General features: G+C 41.3%; 2 protein-coding genes across 5 annotated transcripts in view; one reads left to right on the top strand and one right to left on the bottom strand.

The window, feature by feature from the left end:
* The window catches only part of EHF (ETS homologous factor), a 90,764-nt gene that overhangs the window by 43,691 nt on the left and 23,885 nt on the right, over window positions 1–23,188 (bottom strand). Inside the window, exon 2 of one of the 3 annotated variants that reach the window (XM_052695252.1) lies at window positions 17,625–17,798. The gene's annotated coding sequence lies outside the window, so the exon portion shown is untranslated. Of the gene's footprint in view, window positions 1–5,384; window positions 5,455–17,012; window positions 17,068–17,624; window positions 17,799–23,188 lie in introns of those variants that run through there. The other 2 variants (XM_052695254.1, XM_052695251.1) reach the window with 2 other exon arrangements.
* ELF5 (E74 like ETS transcription factor 5) overlaps window positions 950–23,188 on the top strand; it is a 34,274-nt gene continuing 12,035 nt past the window's right edge. Inside the window, exons 1-3 of one of the 2 annotated variants that reach the window (XM_052695257.1) lie at window positions 950–1,159; window positions 1,530–1,625; window positions 20,691–20,810. The gene's annotated coding sequence lies outside the window, so the exon portion shown is untranslated. Of the gene's footprint in view, window positions 1,160–1,529; window positions 1,626–19,598; window positions 19,694–20,690; window positions 20,811–23,188 lie in introns of those variants that run through there. The other variant, XM_052695258.1, reaches the window with a different exon arrangement.

Below are 23,188 nucleotides of genomic sequence, written 5' to 3'. Positions count from 1 at the left end.
AATATCACCTTTACCATTTTTTTTTTTTTCCACAAAACAGATTTGCATAGAACCAGCTCTGTTCCCAGCATCAGCACTCATCACTGAAAGATGCAAAGAAAAAGAAGCAGTACCGGAACTTTCAGGCACCGCAGCAGTATTGCTGTCCCAAGCATTCATCATCTTAAGACAAGAACATGACCGTAACGTGAGTTTCTAACAACTGTATTTCCAGAACTATTTTGGAACTTAATTCTTCAAGAAATGTATTTTGCTTACAAAAATAAAAGCTGTGGGATGTATGCGTTAGTGTCCTAACATAACATTTTTGGTCTGCAAGTTCCAGGTCAGGAATTTAATTCTCCTAGTTGATATTGAATTATTATTATTACAAACAGAATGAAAAAGATGAAGAGAAGGAGGGAGAAAGAGAGGGTGAGAGTCTAGCAGTCATCTGTTAGGCCTCCTTTGATGACAGTCTTATTTTGAGATGCAAGTTAAGAACCACAAAGTACATATAAAACAAAATACACTTGGAAAACATAATCCAGAATGGATTTAATTTAGATATGCAAATGAATATAAATACGTATGTATTATATACATACTATTTTGGCTAAAATAATCTAAATAGAAGTGACCATTTGCAGCATTCTGAAATGAACCCAAACTACACCACATGCTTTTGTTGAGATCCTACAGCCAATAGGAAGCTTCCAACTGATGCAAAGTTTTGCAAAAAGAAATTATTTGCTGTGCGCTTCTGACAGATCTCTAACACCTACGCTGTCAGACCTCAGAGTTCAACTTCATTGCTTTTTCAGATGTCCTCTTAACACGGAATCTTATCTTATTCACACGTGGGTTTCATGTCCTGATAGCATGGCAGCAGAGGAAGAACACTGTGCATACTACTCTCGCGATACACAGGTCAGCTCTGTGATTGGCAGAACCCTTGAGATCTGCCCTTTCCTATTTAAAATCAGCTCCTGCTCAATTCAGTGGCGTCTCTGCAAATAGCTACATCACTTCATATTTTCAAATTGTTTCAACTGAAAATTCTATAAAGCAGATGAGTTCCTCGGACAGAGCCATGCGAATAACAAATCTCTTACAAGGACGGACAATAAATCATGACTCTGGTGACTCACTGCCTGTATAGAGGATGGAAAATGAAAGGGTAAGTCCTTGAATAAGAACTGACTGAGATCTGAGTGAGACCAGTTACTGAGATAATTAGCCGATGGATGCGAGATGAAAGCCGAGGTCTTTTCATTTATACATTAATTAACCAGAAGATCAAAGACCTTGGCTAGGCCTATAACCACGACTGCAACGTTGGCTTGCTATGCAATAATGAACTCATTATTACCTGCTTTCATAAATTACCTGTGGTAGACTATTTTATTTTTAATACTGTACATAAAGCATAAAAACAACTACAATGTTATTTTTGAATATTTTAATTGCTAAGCATGCACTTTTGTGTAATGAGAGCATTCATCCCTTCACCTGATCACTGTTACCAGCTCAGTTCTCCTTTCCGTCAGGAAATTTCCTAACAGGTGACAAGTCTCTCTATTTCATGGAATCAAGGGGAAAGGAGTGACCAGAACACCAATACGGACCTGAAGTGGGATGCAACGGTAAAATAAAAAAATTCAAAAAATCTGATTATCTGTCTCAGAGGAAGGAAAACAGATCAGTGTGCTACAATTTCACAGGACCAAGAAAAGTAAATATTCTGATACTTCATGCTGTCATTTTATGCCACTATACTTCTGCCGTCATATCAGGAAAAAGTATGCATGGACCCACGATTGCAGACATGATTGTATGTGGTTGATCTTAGGGAAAATTTCTCTTGTCTACAGTCTTTCTGAAAGAGCGTAGGTGGGTCGCACGACAGTCATGTTTCAGGTCCAGACCTATAAAACACTGTCATTTCTGAGACTCTACAAATGTCTACAGTCTATATTTGAGAAAAGCTTATAAATACGCATCCAATAGAAAGTTTCAGATAAAATCCCAGTGAGTTGAGAAGGAAGTTGTGAATCAACAGTAAGACACGATGTGAAGAAAAGCTTTGTTGCAAATGGGCGAGTTGTGATGTGGGCATGTTAGTATATGCCCTCTTTTAAAGGGCATAGAAAAGAAAGGTATTTTATCTGTAGGCAAAGTTTCTGATGCAAAGAAGATACAATCACATTTATTTATGATCTGCTCAAAAGACCTCACACTGCTGGTGAGAAGTGTAAGTAGAAGAGATCGAGCCATCTGTTGCTACAGCAACATAAAGCAATTACTCATTGCTCTGGGACACAGGGTAAACCTGACATCGATTTTTGTTCTCTCCTCAATTCTTAACTTAATAATTTACCTTCAAGAGGGGGACATACTGATTCACAGCTCAGATGGAAATAAGGGTTGGTGAGGTCCCCACATTGAACCATTTATAAGTAAACTCTTTACACTTGGACATTACCCACAAGGTAACATTTTTCCCAGTGCTTCATTATTTTGAACTGGTCTACAAACTTTAGTCAACCCCCACATTTCTCACCAAGCATTCACCAAAGCTTTTGTTTCCAGCACAACTATTCATAATGCCTTATTCATCCTGTGACCTCAGTAACATGTTATGGTTGTTTTTCTCCGTAACTGGATGACTTGAAAACCCACAAAGATTCCTCAAGATGGCTGTAGGAACACTTCCACTGAAAGTACTTGAGCGTGTCAGAGCTTGTCATTGCAGAGGTGCAGCTGGATGGATGTTTATGGCTTGTCCCTATTTCACAAACACTATAGTAAACAAAATGTCAAGCCAAACACAAAGACTAGCAAGTACAATCCAGGGGTGTTATTAAAAAATACATTCCCAAAGCCCTTTGAATCACTCTTCCAGGTTCCCTTGAGAAAGGCACAGAGAGAAACTCATCACTCTTTCACTAATATTCAGGACTTGTGCAGTACAGTTTTGTTGGCTCTTCTTATGCCCTAGAGAGAAAAAGGGATGTGGCCGAAAGACCTTCAGCTAGAAGCATTTCCCCAGGAAACACTCACAGCCTCCGAGAAAGGTGCATCATCCACAGCAGTCTCAGCGGGTGCCGAGGGGTAGTGTCACTGCCAGCACCAACTCCTCCTCTGCCCTTGAAAGCCTTTCCTTGGGAATTCAGCAGTGGACGAAACCTTGCATTATTTTGGGGAATTAAACTGTGTGTTTGCTATGGCGTTCAGGGTGGAGAAAAGGGAGGAAACAAAGTGAAGGGGAAGGGAACAGGGGGGGAGGGAAGACTCCTCTAATACCCAGTATCCAGATCTGAATGCAGAGGGCATGTGCCAACAACTTCAAGACCGGCAGACAGCAATACCCCAGTGACCAATACTGCTCTGATCAGAACTGTGCTGGGAGCAGTGCCCATCTAAGCCATGCAACTGGCGGCTGTCTGGAAGCTTTGTTCTTGTTTTGTCACTTTGGCTCTGATAAAGTGAGTCACAGCAGTCCCTGGGTAACCTCTGGGAGGCAGTTTGCTCCTTGCTCCAAGGGCCCTGCCTCACCTCACCTGAGCTCTAGCTTTCATAGCTGAGATAGAAGTAAGACATCAGATCAACCTGCCACTCCCTTTGCCACTGCAAAGCTACCTTCACTGTATGAAGTGAGCAGTAACTTTTGGCCCATTAACTATTGCTGGGCTATTGCTGAAACTCAGAAGTCCAAAACAAGTGCAGAAGGCCTAGCCAGGTGGCTACCCCTCCCCTGCCCCAGTTAGCTAGTGCAGGGAGGAGGCAGGTTCTCTGTATCCCTCCCAAAACTTAATGCTATCTTTGCTTTTAGCTGACCACGCCTGAGATCAATAACAAGAAAGCTATTCCTTTCTTAGGTCGCAAAAGAAACTGTCACAGCAGCTTGCTGTCATTTTGTGTGCTAGCCTAGCTGGATCCGCCTACAGTTAAGATGTGTAAGGAAAGCAGAGAATCACAGAATCATAGGGATTTGGAAGGGACCACTGGAGACCACCCAGTCCAACTCCCAACTAAAGCAGGTTCCCTACAGTAGGTCACAGAGGAAAGTGTCCAGACGGGTTTTGAATATCTCCAGGGAAGGAGACACCACAGCCTTTCAGGGCAGCCTGTTCCAGTGCTCTGCCAGCCTCATAGTAAAAAAGTTTCTCACATTCAGATGGAACTTTCTGTGTTCTAGTTTGTGCCTATTACCCTAGGCTTGTCACCAGGCAGCACAGTTTCAAACAGTTAGCCTCTCTTGACAAGATAAAAAGAATTCTTTGCTGAATTAATTCTCCTGCACTCATAATTTATTAGCAATTTGCATTTCTGCATCATGAGTAAGCATTTCCCACAGCCCCACTGTCTCAGCCTCATCAGAATTCTGTTTCCAAATCAATTTTCACACTCCAGAGTATTGTTGGGTCACCTCCCAGAAATCATTCCCAGTGTGGGTTGAGCCAAGCAGCTCTGAATGGGAGAGAATGAAGCAATTTAGCCACAAGTACTCTGAAGTCTTTCCTCTTAGCTAGTGGATCAAATGAGTGCTTAAATCCTTCCAATAATTTTCCTTCATTTATAAAGGCATGCTATTTGCAAGGTAGCTGGAGAGAAGCTAACGAGAAGTCCATTCCAACAGCTTAGTTCTAATAGAAAGACAAACTTTTAGAGGTAGGAGAATACCAAACTTGTCTTTTCAATCCATACTAACAGGCTGATCTTGAACCACTGAAATTTCTGTCATTAATCCCTTAAGAATCCTTGGTACAAAGATGCAGTGGCTCTACCGGTATAGTAAGCGCTATGGGAATGTATTTATTTTTCTTTTTTCCCAAAGAATGGATTTGTAATTAAAATTATAGCACGCAGGCATTTAAATAGTAGTATCTGAAAACATAACATGAATTGATACATCTCTAAAGCTTCACAGGATATTAAGAACAGGTTAGCTTTCAAGATCCGTGCAACGGTCTGCCATTCCTGCACACAGACAATCTGTGAAGGAACTGCTTATAAAACACAACGGCTTTTCAAGGAAGAAAATAAACAGAAAAAAAGCCCCATAACTAAATTATGTTCCCACAGTGTTGTATAAATTATAAAAATGAGAGAAGATAGGATTTGGTTATGTATCATACAGTTGTTATAGTCATTTAGTCTCATGTTTTTCTTTCCCCTTCTGAATTTTAGTGTTGTTACAGAATGCCAAACCAGCACTGTAAAGGTGCAGTCTAAATCCCAGGCATACCTATTGAACATTGCCACTGACTCACTGTCTGCCTTGGGCAAGTGCCTGTTTTGCTTCATGAAGAGGTGAACAGAGGAATGACAATTCTCAGCCTCATGAAGTACTTTAAGAACTTCCAACAAAAAAGCCTAACTCCACAGCTACAATCTCTTACCTGCTTCCCTCCCAGCTTGGTCGTGCTAGCAAAGCAAAGCACATGAGTCCTTTAGGAAAGAGACTCTCCCTGCCCACCATCTATTTAAATAAAATGTTTGAACCCACACCCATCTCCTCCTGACACTGGGTTAATCATTGAGCCACTTAGCAGGTGCATCTCCTTAACACCCCCAATAATACACTTTTGCAGGTGGCTGGAGGTAGGCTGAAGTCTGATAGCAGTTAAATACATACATGGAGAGGGAGAAAGAGATAGAGGAAAAACTTCAGAGGAAAAATGTATTCTTTATTATTTCATGAGCTTTCTTCACATGAACTTGATGAAGAAGGAAGAGGCTGAGGGCTATGGAGAGCAGTAGGTGGGCTGTGGCTGGCTCTGTGGCCCCACCATGTTCTGGTGCCCTTGAGGCTTGTCAGGTGCCAGGGTCAGTCAGCTTCCTTGCAGATCTGACACTTTACTGCTCAGAGCAGTGTGACTCCATACATCTAATTGTGAGAGTGTGTCATGCGATGCCGTTAACTTTTTATAGTTTTTATAGCTTTTTAGAGAGATAGCAGTATCTTTACAACTTCCTTCGCTGGCTGTTTTTCTGGCACTAGATGGAAACAGAAGCTGCCAGAGCTCTGTCAGCTGCTCTGGGAAGCACAGGGCCAAGGCTATGGGCAGCATAAGGTCAGTGCTTCATCTCAGCAGATGGTGGAGCAGCCAGTGCCCACAGCACTGCTAAGACCAAGGCAGCAAGTGCTTTGGAGATCACAGGAAGGCAGACAATGTAAAATCAGATGGGTTTCCTGTGTGACTCAGCCTTTGTTTTTAATTTAGTATGTCATCCACTTGTTTACAGCGATCTAGACCTAGTCTGGAGAAACCAATAAGTGATTTCCAAAGAGCTAACGCATTCCATCACAGGTCACAATCCCATGCTTGATTCATACATCGTGACCTCTAACAGTCGTGCAGGTGTGTGGAAACACACCTCATTTCTCAGTTAGCTTGTCTCAGGCAGTGCTGTAAAGGTGAACACATACAGCAGTAAGAAAGGATTGGGAGGTATTGATGCAACGTGATCAAACTTGGTTACAATATTGCAGTTTCGCAATGAAGAATAAGGTTTTGAAGAAATTCCAGCCTCCAAATTTCCTGTAAGGCAGGCATGCACAGCTGCAGGTCGGACAGCAAAAGCAGAGCTAAAGGCAGTCACTAGCACAGTGCATCCAGGGAGACAGCAGTGCTAGAGAGACCGGCAACCCGCCGAGGTATTAATTGATGGAGGTAGAACGAAAATAACCTCAGGATAAGGGGAAGAGCACCACCTGGTGGAGAAAGAGCCCAAACTGAAAGCAGTGGTTCTGATTTTTACAATCACTTAATTGCAAAGGATGAGGGAATACTATTGTCTCCAACTCCACTTTGCACTCCCAAGTTATTCTTTACAGAGTCGTATCTGTCTCACTGGGCATACACTGTCCGTGCAACCTATCACAAAATGATAATTATAAAAATGAGTTGGGAAGCTGATAAAAATGAGTCTGGGAAGCTCAGAACACAAGGACAGTTTAGATTTAAATCCCCAGCCAGAATCTGGTACATATGTTGCATGCCTCAAAAATAAATAGTTTTACTTTAATTTTAAGAAGTCCAAATTACCTGGACTCAACTTGTTGCTGGTCTGTACCAGCCAGTACACCATGCACTGCTTCTTCTCAGAAACGCATCCCTGAGACTGCCTTCATAAGGCTTTTAGCAGTCCAACCTTCCCTAATCAGAGAATTCCTGTCTTCATTTGTTAAAGCAATGAATTTCTAGAAAAGGGGAAGACAGGAGTGTCTTTATAAGGAACAAGACCAAGAGATCCGTGCCTGACCATATCCATGGAACCTGTGGAGTTCTTAGAACAGCTATTTTCACCTCAGATTTATTTAAAGTTAGCTGATAGCTTCAAAATAGGAGAGATACACACACATTTTTCACATGCACATGCATATTTCTTAGGAAACAAGGCTGTTAAGAAACATCAAATGCGCATTAATCCATGTGATCGCTTCTCCATGAATGGATCTCAGTCCAGCATTTGCAGAGTGCTTTTGCAACAACATAACAGCAGAAATGGGGCAAGCATCTGAGCCTGTGTGTTATGCAGTTAATTCTTAAGCACAATTAAGCACAGCATTCAGTAGAATTAACTTTATGAATTACAGATCAGGTCCAGGGTCAATTCCAATATCTCTGTAATTTGGAATTGAGAAATTTTGTAATTTAAGAAAACAGTACTGGATCAACAGGGATCATTTAATGTTTCTATAGTAGGCAAGTTCCAGGGGACACCTGGAAAGAAATTCTAAAATCTGCGGCTGTGGGAATTACACTGGAAGTAATCTGTGCTGAGCCTTTTTTTCCCCCCTCTAAAATGGGGTTTCAGGTTCTTCTCCTCCATCTGATCTGAACAGTACCTCACTGCCTTGCACTAAGGGAGCATATAAGAAATCAAGCACAGAATCACGTAAGTTAGAGGGAAATCATTTAAGTTTGTGTAAAGTCATTTCTTCCATGCAATTTTATTTTTGCTCGCCTTGCTAATGAAATAAGATACAAGATTCAAGAGAGTCCAGGAAATAGCTATGGATCCTGTAGCCCTTGCAAACCAATTGGAAGGGGAGGATTAATGCTCTTTTGGGAATAACCAGATGTCACTTCAAAGATGTATGGGCAAATACAGAGCTTATGATGTTTGTCTGTGATGAGATGACTGCTGCTGCTATCCACTGTGATAATAAATGTTAAGGATATCTAACACTGGACGTACAGTAGCACATCTTTGTGCAAATACAGTCACCAAAATTGCATTGACAGCTGAAATAAATGGGTGTTTGGCTGAGCTATCTCACTGCCTTGCCTTTACTGTTTACCACGCTGGGAACCACTTACACAATAGCACAATTGCACAAGGTAACAAATGTGTACACACAGTTCAGACAACAGATACCTGCACTCTTTCAAAGTCTGCCTTGCAGTCCATTGTAGAGATGTTTCTTTTGCATTTCTCTATTCCTTCACTACTGAATCAAAATCTCTGCTTTTTTTTTTTTTTTTTTTGGAACATGCACATCACTTCATTAGATGGAATAGTCACATAACTTCAGTGCTATCTAGGACAGTCTTTTGCCCCCAGAGGTGTTTGAGAGACATGTAGGTGTAGTACTGACTGACATGTTTTAGTGAAACAGAAGTGATAGGTTGACTGCTGGACTAGATCTTAGTTTTCTTTTCCAACCTTAATGATTCTATGATTGCTTGCTTTAACAAACACATGCCCATCTCAGTACTGTCACATTGCTTTGAGCTTCACACACTTGGAACCAAGAAGTTCCTTCCAGTCTGCTTTGATCAAGATTGCCATTTCCAGTAATATGTATTCAGTGTAGTCAGTGTGTCTTTTCAAAAATATTGCAATTTTTGTTTTTTTTTAACAAAAGGGAAATTCCTGGTGAAAAAATGCTGCCCTGGCAGATTCCTCACCAGCACTGCATGCAAGCGCTTATCAGAAAATGCAATGCCTAGTATCTAAAAAAAAGATCACCTAACCTCTGCCTAGGATCTTGCTTCTTAAAGAGGAGCCATAAAGAGGAGGTTAGCCCATAAGTCACATTCCTCACTGACAGCACCTGCCTGCTTGGGAAGGCAGCGTACGCCTGTCCACGTAGCCTCCACTTCGTCCATCAAACAGCAACAGCAAATTCCACAAAGAAATTTCCAGCATGAGTCACGAACTCAGGCCTGGACCATCTACTAAGGGAAGCACAGACTCTCAGGGGCTGTTTTATCAATCCAGCCTGCTCTTTGTTTCAGCCTGTTCCCCAGGCCTGCCTACACACCAAACTAATGTGGACCAATTGTTTTCCATGACAAAACGACATGAATGTAAAAGTAGTTCAGTATAAAAGCTGTGTCTGATATATGTTAGGGAAATAAATCACCCCATACCACTTGCCTAGAGATCAGGGTTTCAACAAGAGGACTGGAGCGTGCTCAGCTGATGAAAGATTCTCTGATACATATGGCACAAGAGAGGAAGCAACCTTTACTCAGCATTAGAAAGACTGAGAGGTACATTTAATGGATGCATCCTGCTCCCTCACACACTACTGAGAGTTCCAGACATTCCTATGTCCTTCAGTACCTCCTGCATTTTGGTTTGTATTTATGAAATTTGACTTTAAACAACTTTTTCCTCCCCATTCTGCTATCACACAAAAAGGTTTCATAAGTTAAAGATCAATTATGTCCTGGTTTAAAACTACAAAGACTGCGAGATTTGTATGTAACCATCTTATGGTCTAGAAACTACTTCCTAGCAAGCATGCTTTATTGAAAATTTCCTACTTGAGCTAAGTTTAAGGTAATTCCTGTAATTCCTTCCTCAGTCATGCTTTCAGTCTTGCTTGTGGGTTTTGTTGTTTTTTGGTTGTTTTCCTACTGAGCTAACAAGAGGGATGGTTGCAAAATGATCATGTGTCCTATATATGGTTACTGATGCTATTTGTAGGTAATTGATACAGATGCATAACAAATTTCAGAACTCAATGCAAATATATATAAATCCTGAGTGGAAACTCAGTGGAAATGTGAAAGACATACAGCAGTGCCTGGAGCTCTAGAATACTTCAGAGGACCTTGAGTGAGCATGAAGCAGCTCTGCCATTGAAGAGCCTCCTCCATCTTTCATTCTTGTTTTGTAAGTGAATCTAAATAGGATTTGTTTAACCCATGCAAGCAAATTGCACTATCCAAACATGGTTTATGCTGAGGTTTCTCAGCATTCATATTTAAGTATCATCACAGATGGGTTGCTACTGTATCCCTTCTGGAATAATATTGCAATGAGAGATGAAACACTTAGATGCTACTTATCTTCCTGTAATTAGCCATGCATCTATCTTAAAAGTTTCAGTTTTTCTTGAAATCACACTCTAAAATTTACTTCATCAGATGCCTTGGTGAGGAAGGACTGCTATCAGCTTAAGTGCTGAAGACTTCTTCCAGGCAAACCAGGGACTGTTCCTCTTTGAAAACTGAAATGACTACTAATAATCCACACAATGCTTGAGATTGCTCCTGAAGAGAATATTCACAGTTTTATACATGAAAAAGAAATAGCATGAAGAATTACATGAAATACTGATTAAACAATGAAACAAGAAGATAGAATGGTCCTTGTGGCTATCAAGCTTCCATTACTGGTCACAGGAAAAGTACTGTCTGATAATAAGTGCATCCTCATCCCAAAAGCTGTGTCTAATCTGCAGGACCACTAATGATGTTCTTTGGCTCATTCAAGAGCATGCCTAAATTGAAGTTTTGAAAATATCACCATGACCTTCAAAAGCAAAGGTCAACATAGACATCATATTTTCTATGCACGTGCACACACAGGAGATCATTTCCCCTTCTCTCCCTGCATCTGCCCTCCCCCGGCACCTCACCTGCAGCTCTTCCATCACAGAAATGTATAGAAACACACTGCAAACAAACATTCTCAAAGTGTGACAACTGATTACTATCTGAATCAGCTTTGGTACAGCCTGAGCATGTTAAGACCGGAAAATATTTCAGCATCATAAATGGAACTGGATATGAAGTAAGGATGTGCCTTCTAAAGTTCTTTGCTAAAAGTTGGTTTGAGAGAGACCTGTAAGACAACAGAATGGTAAAATATTCAGAGTAGTCACAGGAGGTGAATACCATGTTGTGATCCTAGCTGGGGCCCATACATACTGAAAAATATAGCAATGATTACAGAAACTAAGATGAGATTCACTAGCTCACAGTTCAGCTTCCTGGCTGACTTAAGACTGTCATTTACCTATCCAGAAAAGTGGAAGTGAATCACTTAGTGTGTGAAATCAATGTGTATATGCAAAAGCACGTTAAACTTCTAATTCAGTGCTCTCATGTATCCCTAAATCACTACAGCTTAATCCTGAGAAGTCAGTAAAAAAGTGTTTAATTTCCCTTCTAGAAAGAACCACGTGTCTTACTCTACCTTTCAGTTCATCTGCCACCATACTTTTTGCAGCAGTGTGGTCACATAGTTGCATTCTGATCCTTTCAGATCAGTTAAACAAAACCAGAACAAACCTGGTGACTAATTGGACTTGAGAAGGCCAAACATGTGATGGCCATCGGCAAACACAGACCCAGCACCAGGACAGACCTGCAATTCCCAGGGTTTCCAGACAGGTCTTGCTATCTCTATCACTTTTTTCTCTGCCTCCTTATGTTTGCACATGTATGGTTCCACAGACCTTGATTGCTTTCTTATCCTCCCTCTCTATTCTTTGACCAGAAACAGTTCTCAGACTCCATTTTTAAGAACAATGTCCTCATTAGTGAGCAGCGCCTCATAGACTGAGCTAATTTGATTTTCTGAATTATTTAGTCCTAAAATGGTGTGACTATCAACCTTCACTTCTTATCCTCATCTCCTTTGGAATTCTGTGTGACAGTAAGCATTTGCTATATTCCATAGAGTACCTAGCCAAGTCTCAACAAAATAATCCCTTAAATTCATTGAAGTTTGAGTACTTTTGTGGAGAAGAAACGAAAGAAAAATAAATTGACCAATTTTAAAGCAACTTAAAGTAGTTTTATAAGATTTGTAGAGTATGTTTCTGGTTTGATGCTGCAGGGTAAAAAAAGAAAGAGTAAACCTGCAGAACTTCCAGTTTAGAACACTTTCAAAAAGATAATCTATTGCTTTTCTTGAGGAACAGAAATACGTTACTGAAAAAGAGAGAAAGGTTATTCTCGTAAATAATGGATTTGCTTAACATCAAAATTCATTTCCCAGCCTCTAAGCTAAAGCAAAGGCTGGCTTCACAGCTGCCTTTGCAAAATCCTAAGCAGCACCACAGTGTTAATCTTTCAAGGATGTTTCTCTGGTTGCAGTGGCCAGAAAGCCAGTTTCCCATTGTAAAGTGGAGCATGTAAACTCAGCAAGTTAACATTTCCTCTGATCCACTCCCTGTCATGCACACAAAGCTCTGCAGCATGCCCAATCCTGCAGCTCTTTCTCCAGCACTCACTAACATAACATTTACAGTTTTCCCACTCCATTTCCTTAAGTTCAAATGTAAATATAGACTTGTAATGATGAAAGGGCACCCCAATGTCCCCTCCCCAAAGTCTCTTCACTGACCATCCAGATAAGGCATGTGGCATTTTGGGAAACATGAAGGGTTAAAGATCGTTCTTAGTACACAACAATGTACCATTTATTCACTAATCCTTCAAACTTAATTCCTGAAATGTCAAAAGCATTTCACAAGCTAACAACATTGGCAGCATTAAGCTTTCTGTTCTGCCTAAAGTGCCTGTGAAACAACAGACAGAAGTTTTCATTTCTTTCTGGAAGCCACCTAGGTAAGTGTTAGTTTCATCTGGCTGTGGCACTGATTGCTTACAAGGTCATTTGAAGGAGAAATTCAACATGCTGAAGCACTAAGAGAAAGATCAGGTGGTCCTTGCAAATACTGATGGAAACATACTGTACTTCCATACAGAAGGACATACTGTTATGCCTGTTTTCATGATTGAACTGAAACAAAAGTTGTGCAGGTGTGCATATTTCTCCAAAGAAATACAGGTCAGGACAGGAAGTCAAGCAGAGGTCCTTGTTGCTAGCTGCTTCCTTTAGTCTCTGGGCTCTACTTCCAGCCAATCTTTGCTGTTGCCTATGGGACCTCAGTACCCCACTGATATTCCAGACCATGGTTTGAAAGCATTATTGAAGCAGTGCTCTCTTCTAAGAAACCTGTGTGTAAAATTAATGGTATAACAATTTAGAGAAAAGAAACTCCTCCCATGGAAGGAGGCCTACCTCTCTGACCACCACCTAGGAAACCTCATTTGAGCAGAAGCAGCATTACCCAGTTCCTATCCACATTCTCCAAAACATTTCAGTCAAGATTACTGATTCTTCCTGTGTACCAGTGAAGATGATAAACTTACAGAAACCCAACTTGTTATTTGGTTAGTCCTATCCATTTACATGTCTCCATGGCAGCATGGCATCTTGGAGGATTCAATCATTCTCACAACCAAATTTTCCAACTAAAGTTGTCGTAAGTACATCTTTATGATTCGTGTGCCTCAGGTCACCAACAACTCTTCACATATTCATATCCAGAAAATTTACCCTCCTCTTACCCAGGAAAGAGTTCATTTAGCCGGAACGGTGTACAGCTATTTTGTTGAGAGATGCCCACCTTTGCAAAAATATAAGTATGCTGCCTTTGCAGGTAGTGACAAAGGCATGCACAGGTGTGTAGCAAGAGGTTACTTTAATGTGCCTTTGAGTTTCAAGGATTAAGAAACAGGCTCAAACACTTTTTGAAGTTTCATCTTTCATTGAATCCCTTAATCCCTCCAAGCTTGGCACCATTTCTCACTCATTTGTTTATGTTTTAATCTAAAGTTTCTCACTTGAGAACCACATTGACCTTTTGATTAAACCTGATGCTGTGAGTGATAGTGCAGCTGGGAGTTTTGTTCCAGCACTTCATGCTTCTCATGACTTGCAAAGAGAGCAGGGAGCTTGCACACCAGCACTGCACGAAGCTGATTACATCCATGGCAGATGATTTTAGCTTTGCTGATTGTGTCACTGGACCTGAATGCTCATGAGCAAAACAGTCATAGAAAAAAAAGGATCTGACACTGAAGGATCAATACCTGAGCAATGCTGTTCATCCTTGTGGGTTAATGTGGCAACCCCTACTTTGGATTGCCATGCTTGGAGGTAACAGCAGCAGGTTAGAGTCTGACCCACAAGAGCTGTCTTAGAGGCTGTATTCCTTGGTTGGCTTCATTGAGGAGTAGTGTGTGAAAGCACAGGGATGAAAAGACTCAACTTTGCTGCTGCTACTTTAATAGGATATTACCTTCAAGATGCATCTTAGAAATGAGAATGACAAACAGTGACCCCTAAAAAGAAGCACTGTCTACAGCAGGACTTTCAGTGGAATTTGTTTTGCAGGAGGTTGTCACAAGGCTAAAGGGGCAGCTGGGTTTTAGCCGCTGCAGCAGCATAATGAACCACTGCAATTATGCAAAGAAAGACAGCAGTAAGTGTTTTTTTAACCTTATGGCTCATATGATCAACTGATTGCCTGTGGAAAAAAATCCCCTCACAACACTCAGAATTGTGTGGGTGCTTTCTGCAGGGTTTCCCCTTCACAACATATATTTACTGCCTTTTCCCCTGCTTTCTTCTGCCATGGTAGGTTCAGGGTAAGAGATGTGACCTGTACAAAATTCTTATGCCATGTTTTGCTTCCTTGTACTTGCCTGTAAAAATTACCCATAATTTAATCATACAGCACCTTCCATTCAGAAATTTCACAAAGTGACTACCATAAAATCGTACACGATGCCCAAAAAGAGAAAAGCTCAGGTATCACTAGAAAGATATCCAAAATCCTCATTTCTGATGACTGTATCTTCCAGCCAACAAAATGCCAGGCTCCCAGCACAACACTTAGCCTCAGTAGGAATTAAGGAGTCACCCTTCCTCATCCACCATGCTAGAGGCATCCAAATATGCCAGCATCTCTAGAACACAGCCATCCAAGAAGACTTCAGCCAAGCCTGCTGCAGGGCAAACAGCCTTTCAGTCCTGTGGTGCTAGTACTACAGCACTCATTCAGGACACAGGTTGCAGAATCTGACATTCTCCCTCTGCCCAAGGACCCCACATCTCTCATTGCTTATGAGTCAGCTATGCTTTATCCCACTGTTCGTTTATTCAGTCTAACTGAGGGGATTTCAAACTGCATGCACTAATTCATTAAGCTGCAATAATACCCTGAGTTGAAGAATAAGGATTGCTTTACAGGCTTCTACTTAGGGCAATGACCTTCAATAAAAGAGACACCTCAAGCTAACAAAGCCACAGATTCTACAAGGTGTGAAGACAGGTATAACTTTTCATATTTACCTAAAGCACAGTTCTCATGAATGAAGGTCTTTTAGGCTCTTGTGAATAAGAAAGGAAAATTGACCCCACCTTAAAAATGATTAAATATATTGTTCAAAGACACAGAGAGATTTGTTAAGAAAAGGAATCTACTGTGTATGTGCATATCTTCAAAACAATCTTGTCTTCCTACAGCTTTAAGTTAGAGGTGAAAAAAATTCAGGGGAGATCAAGTGGGGAATATGTATATAACAGCTTCTAGATCAGAATAAATTTGAGATCCTGAGACATGAGCACCTTCAGTGCAGACCTCTACATGAACATTGACCACTTAGACTTCTCAGAGAAACTAACTTTTTTTCTCTCCTTGCAGAGGTTTTATGGGCCCTGTTAACAAGTGAAAGGTATTTTAAAAGGGTGATAATTTTTATAGCACTGATCTGATTGCTACTATTGTTTTCCAACCATTTCTGATCTATGCCATTGTTCCCTAACTTCTCTAGGTTAAATCTGTAGAGGGAATTCCCATCATATTTTAAAGGTCAAAGACACACCGTTGATTTTTCTTCCCTTAAAAAGAAAACAACTGAAAGCTGTATGCAAGCGTTGTGATTCTTAATTCTGTGGATATGAGAAAACAGCTCTCGTTCTATCTGGCATTGTTTAGAAAGAATACATCCACATGATGTTGTTAAATGGAGCAGCTGCCCATTCATGTTATCTAAAAGTGGGAGGTGGTTAAGCAGTTACAATAAGAACAAGAGCTGAAAAGTAGAAACATTTCATCATCCTGGTAAACTGGATTACAACCTAACAGACCAACACCTGTGGAAAGCCCATGTTGCTGCTTCCTTTCTGTCAAGCAATAGAGGCCAACAGGCAGAAGAGAAAGCAATAAGTTCTCCCATAGCATGGTAAATCCCAGCACTTGTACTACACCATATACAAACCCTCTTCTTCACCAAAATGAATCCGGCAAAGAAGACTTTGCTGTGGAGAAGTAAAAGCATTCTCCTGGACTAGATAAAGAACCAGGGCCTCCTCCCATGTACAGCTATGAACATAAACACCTATTTCTGGATCCAAACTCAAAAAGCCAGGTGCTGCCCAGTCTCTCCCACCAAAGCTTGGTTTTTCCTCAATGCTTCTTTTGCCTCCAGTTTTGATTCTAATATTGAATACGTTCAATTATGACTTCACAAAAAGAAGTCTCACAAAAGTAGAGTATACAAATATTTAACAGACAGTGATCATCCCAACTAACGACAAGGAGGCTGTCGGTACTACCACCATCCTGCAACACTACCATATTTGGCAGAGAAAATCTCTAGAACATGAGGGAATTTCCAGATACACATCCCAGAAGTTTCTACATATTCCAGGGAAAGTCTGAGAAGCCTTATTCAAGCATGCCGTTAATTGTATCATCGCTAATGGACTCCTCCATCTCTTGTCAGTAATACTGGTTCTAGGATTAAACAAGAACATAGACAATCTGTATCTCTTCAGGAGACTGCAAAAACTGCTGCAGCTCGGTGTATGCTATTGTAATGCTGGAACACAACCAAAAAAACAGCAATAAAAGCGTAGAGGCAAAGTCCTAGGCTGCAGCAGCTACAGACAGAGAAACAAACAAAAAAACATCCACTCACCCTTAGAAAGACTCAGAAAGGCAAAGATCTCCAGCAAAACACCCTCCCCTCCACTGCCAACCCTTAAATGAGGTCTGGTGGATCCTGGTTCCACCCCTTCCAATCACTCAGATACATTGCATACACCTGAGCTCCCCTGGGTTGGACCTGCCTTCCCACCAGGTGCTCAATCACTGCTTCAAGCCTTGACTGAGCATTTCTGCTACAGCTTTAAAACCCAAAAAAATCTGGCTCCTGCTTCTGGTTGGTACTGAGAATTGTGGTGCTATTAGCAATGAGGTGGTCTGTGCAAAGTTGGATCATAGCTTGGTTGCAGTGCTGCAAAGGGTAGGCCCACTGAATCACTGTCAGAATCACTGCAGGAAAATGTTGAGGCTTGAAGTATGTTCAGAAATGCAGAAATTCCTCTTGCTGGAAGAAGTCTGGGAAAGTCCCCTGTTCTTGCTGTGAACTACTCTCTCCTGTGATGGCCATGGAACAAATTCACTGTCATTTTAAGGGTCTGAATAGTACTGTGCTAGCGCAGGTACCTAGGAAATTCTGTATGCAATCGCATCACAGCAGTATCTCAGGCTAGTTAAATGCCTAGACTTCCTGAGCAATGTTGCTTACCCTCACTGCAGGTGTCAGCGTGGGATCTCTGACGACAGCACACAGTGGTGTCACACACTTGAAGAAGCAGTGATGCAATATTTGCTGAATGTATTTGCTGAATGTCACTGAACCTCCAGATGTTTCTTCCTTTTATAGTCCTTCAGAAGTATATAAGGATTTGTGGAGTGATCTCTGTGAAAAAAAAAATAATGGTTAAATTCACATAGTCCATCATTTTGTTAACTAGAATGTAGTTTTCCAATAAATATGTTTCCAGATAGATGTCCCAGAAATTTCTGCATATTCCTGGGAAAGTGGAGTGATTCTTGTCTGGAGGATCTTCACATCCAGTCATAAAGATGTGATGCATTTGTTGTGTGGTGCCAGTTGGTTCTGAATAGAGAAAACAGAGTTAATAATCAGTTTTTCTGCTGCTGTAGCTGGAAGAAGAAAGAGATTTGCATGTACTTTAAGTATTATTCCTTGAAAAGAGCCCTCCACGCTGTTCCAAGAAATCTCATCCATTGTGTACATTACCTATAAATGTATACTTAATACTTATCTTTAATTTTAGAGACTGCTTGTGTGGGTATTTTTGCTAATGTATTCTCTGTTATGCTGTCATATAACCTTAATGCCGCCTCTTTTCTTAAAAGGCTGCTAGAGGCCCTTCCTCTTACCTTGCCCATTTAGTTAGTGTTCTGTAGGAAAAGACACTCAGATTAGTTTTGTATCAGGATGGAAGAGAACATGAGGACATTATGGTCTCAGACATCCTGAGATCTCGCTTTCCCCTGATACCTGGTGCTTCACTGCTCCTTGATGCTTCCGTTGACATTTTGACTGGTGCTCCAAAGGGAAAATCAGCAAAGGGAAATCTCCCTTCTGTACAGGCAGTGCGGAGCTCACTGGGATGGGCTATGCCTGGGAGATGTGTCCCCCAAGATGCACACCATTAGGCCATGTAACACAGGAATGTATTCATGGCAACCTCTGTTACGGCAGGGCATCTAGCTGGCATTGTTTGGTGTTCGTTAATTCAGAGTGGAGGAAATGCAGTTATTTGAGTTTCTACTGCTGTAGCTGAAAGAAAAAAAGCCTAGATTAGTATTTATGGTAAGTGTTATTAACCTGGCTTCACCAGCACACTCTCCAAGCCATATAATACAAGTCAAAGTCTCTTTGCAGTCACTCAGATGATTACAAGAGATAAAAAGTAATAATGGGTCATAAACTGAGGGAATATGAGACAAACACCACTTAATAGACTGTGAACGAAGTTCATTGTAGCCAGTGGAAATCTGAGCTGCATTTGAATCAGAACCGCCTCGCTGTGGAAATCCCTAGTGTCCATTTGCACTTGTCAGCAACGTTTCTCTGATCAGCCTGCAAAGCTGAGTGAGTGGCACTTTTATTAAAAATTGTGAAAGATGATGTCACGGGCTAATCCAGTAATAACTTCTTCCTGCTACTCTCAGGAGCCCAGTCAATCTTCTTTAAACCTGCAAAGTCTTTGTTCATGTTCTGAGCAACGAGGCTCAGGCAGTTCAGTGCACATGGCACAGGCTGGTGCTATCCTGGGAATTCAGAAGTGCAGAACAATGTTCCTGTGTAGCAGAAGGTGATGAGCCTCAGGTGCATCATGCCCCTGGGCAGTCCCATTACAGTACGAGCCATGAGACCATGCATGGCCCTGCTGCACTGGGGAGATGGAGATACTCCTACAATCCGCACCACACTGCAGTGCCTGGTTTCAGTCTCTGCTCTGCAGGGTCACACTGTGCAGCAATGTGAGATGCACACAGGAGTGGAAGCTCTCTGACACCGCAGTAATCAGGCAAGCAAACGCGTCAGCTTGGAGCAAGAGCTTAAAAGAAAAGCAGAAAACTAAGTCAAAGGGATCCTACAAGCAGATGGCTCTGCGTTTGCCTCATTTAGTATCTCCAACTCCTCCCTGAATGACAATTGTGGCTGTGGAATTTCTGAAGATAGGAAAACCTTAGTCCAAAGCTTTAGGCATATAAAGGACAAGGTATCCTCAGCGTTAGAAGCAGCACCTCTCTGGAGAACTGAGGTGTCATACATGTGTAAGTCTTTAACTTGTGCTATTTACTCAGGCATCCTCCAGAGACTACTAATTAATGTGGAGCTCTGGGGCACAAAAATATTTTGATCTAGGCTGACCAAAGCTCCTCCTCGTTTATATTAAGAACTGTTTTTTAACATTAGATGTGCTCATTTCATTTTCCAATTCATTCTCTCTACTGCCAGTGTCTCTGATCTGCTGCTTCTAATGATGCCAAGCATCATCCTCATGAAAATTCACATAATTTGGTAGTCAGTAACAACAATAAAGGCAGCTGCATGTAGGCTACAGCCCTGCAGGTCTGGGGGATCTCAGGCCCTGTGAGATATAAAACAGTTTTGAAAAATTTCTTCTCAGAAGGAATGGTTATGCAGTGCTATAGGCAGCCCAGGAAGGCAGTAGAATCACCATCCCTGGAGGTGTTCATGGGCCATGGAGTTGTGGCACAGAGGGACATGGTCAGCAGGCATGGTGAATATGGGATTGTGGTTGCAGTAGATGATCTTAGTGCTCTTTTCCAACCTTAATGATTCTGCATGCAGAGTAGAGATGTCACTTGACATCAGGTGAGCACTGTACTTTCTCTCATGCTGTCACTGTTTTGCTCCATGATTTTCACCAGTCATTTTCCTGGTCTTTGTCAGAAGTGGTGAGAATGCCACTTTCCTGGGATTTGAGGTCTCTGAATATAATTCAGTAACCATTTGTACGTGCTAAGGCTTTGAAGGAAAGACTGAAAATGCCACCTCAGTTCAAGTGCTTAAACACACTGGGTTTGCCTAAGGTGGTCCAAGAGTCAGGCTTACATAAATCAACACTTTTCAGAGGAGGAGAAGAAAACAGTGCAGGATAAAGGTAAACTTTCTGCACTTGAGAATGTTTCTCCCCCGTTCCCTCAGCTGTGCTATACTATATATTATCACTGTCATCAAAAGGGGTGTGTGTAAGAACTTGAAAAACCAAACGAACCTGTCTGCAAGGTGTTCCGTATATCACAGTCCCACAGGTGGCTTTATTTCCAAGCACCGGGCTGTGCTGCTGCTGCCTCCTGCTCCCCCTGGCTCCCAAGACTGCTTCTGGATTTAGCTGCTGCACTGGGAGTAAGCACCCGCCTGCAAGTAAGCTCCATTTCTTTCTTGAAGTCGCTGTTTTCAAAAGAGCTGTCAGCTGCCAAGGTGCTTTAGTTGTGATGATTTGTCAGGCACTCAGCTGATGTACTGCCTGCCACTTTTGTTGTGCATCACCTCCTTTCTTAATGATAAACAATTGATTGGTTTAATGAATTAATAGAGGAGACATGCATGAACCTCAACAAATGCTTTTTAATAAATTAACTATCTAGGCCTGTCTCATTAAATCAGAAGAGAACGTTTGCAGTGTGACAGCTAATTAATTGCTTCTTCCAATCAGTCACCAGCTGGGATAAAGCCAACATTGTAAAGTTCCCCTTTTGTTTAAACATGTGAATGCCTCTTCCCCTTTCTGTTTCCCAAAAGTGGATTTAAGTGGATACCCATATGTGTATCTAAGCAGCACCAGCTAACAGTGAAATGTCATTCAACGTGACCCAAACCAACATCCTGTTTGCATAACGTATTTGAAAAGAGATTACCTTTGTTAGTGATGTTAAGAATTAACATTATTTTCTGGAGCGTACATAGATCTGTATAGGAGCAACTGCATATAAGCTGCATGTGGGTAAAACAGGATTTTTCCTTCCTAAACGGCTTTTGCTACCTGTCACAGCACACAGCCAAGCTGTTGGATGTCAGGCTGGCAGCTCTGCCCCACACCCAGGAGCCCAGGCCCAGTGCTCAGTGGGAGCTCAAGCTGCCCTTCCTCTCACGGAACTGATTTCCCAGCTTGGATAAATAATTTTCCTCGCAGGGAACTACAAAATCAAGCATGTGCCTTATTCAGATCTTTTCTAAAACCAATGGCTTTGGATCTGTTTCAGACCGTACTTTGCTCTCTCTAGTTCATCCATCATCCTGGGTATCATTCTACCTTGTGCAAATCTACTTTCCATCTTGGAAAAATCATCATGAAAATTCACAAGCCAGGCACTGAATCTACTAATCTGTCATTAATGTTTGCATAGCGATGATGAAAACAATAGCAACTTCATCTTCTCTCTGGGTTAAGTCTTACCCAGATGGAGAAATAATTATAGTCTTCAAAAGTAATCTATTCTTTTCTGTAAGCCATTTCTATTTTCAACTTTTTTTTTTCTACTAAAAGCACTAGCCTAAAAAAAATGCAACCAATAAATGGTTTTTACTGTAAAGAGGATGTGTCAATCTTATCGTCCTCTCATCTTTTTCATTTGTGTTTCTAGCAAGCTTGTGAAACTGTCAGAAATTATTTTCTGCTGATAAGCAAAAGAAATATACAGTAAAATTCTATCTTTGATGAATTTTAGGGGAAAATTGTTTTGAGAAGGACGGGGATTTCATTCCAGATATTCTTGTCTCTATGTGAAATCTTATTTATGGGCAGACCGATGTCGAGAGTGGGGGAGATGCTTTTCCAGGTTAGCTTAGCAATCATTCTTAAGCACATTTCTCCAATTACCTGCAGAGATATTTTATTCACTTTTCCAAAATTGAGTTGGCTCTGGGGGCTTTCTTTCTGCTTGTTGGGTTGGTACCAGGATGTGTGTATTCACAGCCAGGTGATCACTGTGCCATTTGGGGATGACTGTCACAGGAAAATAGAGTGTGCTGGCTGCCAAGGGAATGGTTGGGAACGTTATTGTCACTGCACGTGTCCTGGATACCTCTTTCTTTCCTGTATTTCCAATTTAGCACAGCTAAAATGGAATCACCTACTGCACAGATGGAGGTACTTTTCTAGCGCTGTCCTGTCATTACTGAAGTGAGTTATCAGTGATTCGTAGTTCTCCCTGCCTTCTTCCCTGTTCCATGAGCTCTTATCCAGCTCTTCTGCGTGTGCCTGTCCTGCCACCCCTTGGTGATAAATGAGTGGTGAAATTCTGCTGAAGTTTAAAAAAAAAAAAAAAAAAAAAAAAAATCCCACTGATTTCAAGAGCCTCAGAAGTGTTTTTTTCTGTTGTGGCAAACAATAATTTCCATTTGCATAGATAGTAACATGAAGTCTCAAATTTCTCAAATTTAAAAGTCTCAAACCATTTTTCAGAAACAGTTGTGCCAACATGCTTGCACCGTTGTACAGAGTTGAGAGAGGTTTGGAAGACTTGAAAGAAATAATGAAGTGGATTTTAAAAGCACTGTGCCTTATGTCCTACTTTCCTCTTTGGGAAAGATAGGAATTGTTCCATGGACTAACTGATGTGAAGACAAAAATGGGCCTGATTTGAACTCTTACCTTTCAGAGTTCAGAAATAACTGCTCATTCTACCCGACACTGTGAATTTCAGAATTCTATGTATAGTAAGCCAACATCATCTCATTCCAGTAATACAAAAGCAATTGCAGAAAAATCTGAGTAAGCATTTTGTGCTCATTTTTGTTTG

Source organism: Tympanuchus pallidicinctus, unplaced genomic scaffold, assembly GCF_026119805.1.
Source record: "Tympanuchus pallidicinctus isolate F22 unplaced genomic scaffold, pur_lepc_1.0 scaffold3, whole genome shotgun sequence".
NCBI classification, from domain to species: Eukaryota; Metazoa; Chordata; class Aves; order Galliformes; family Phasianidae; genus Tympanuchus; species Tympanuchus pallidicinctus.
This window is presented reverse-complemented; position numbering and strand designations above follow the sequence as displayed.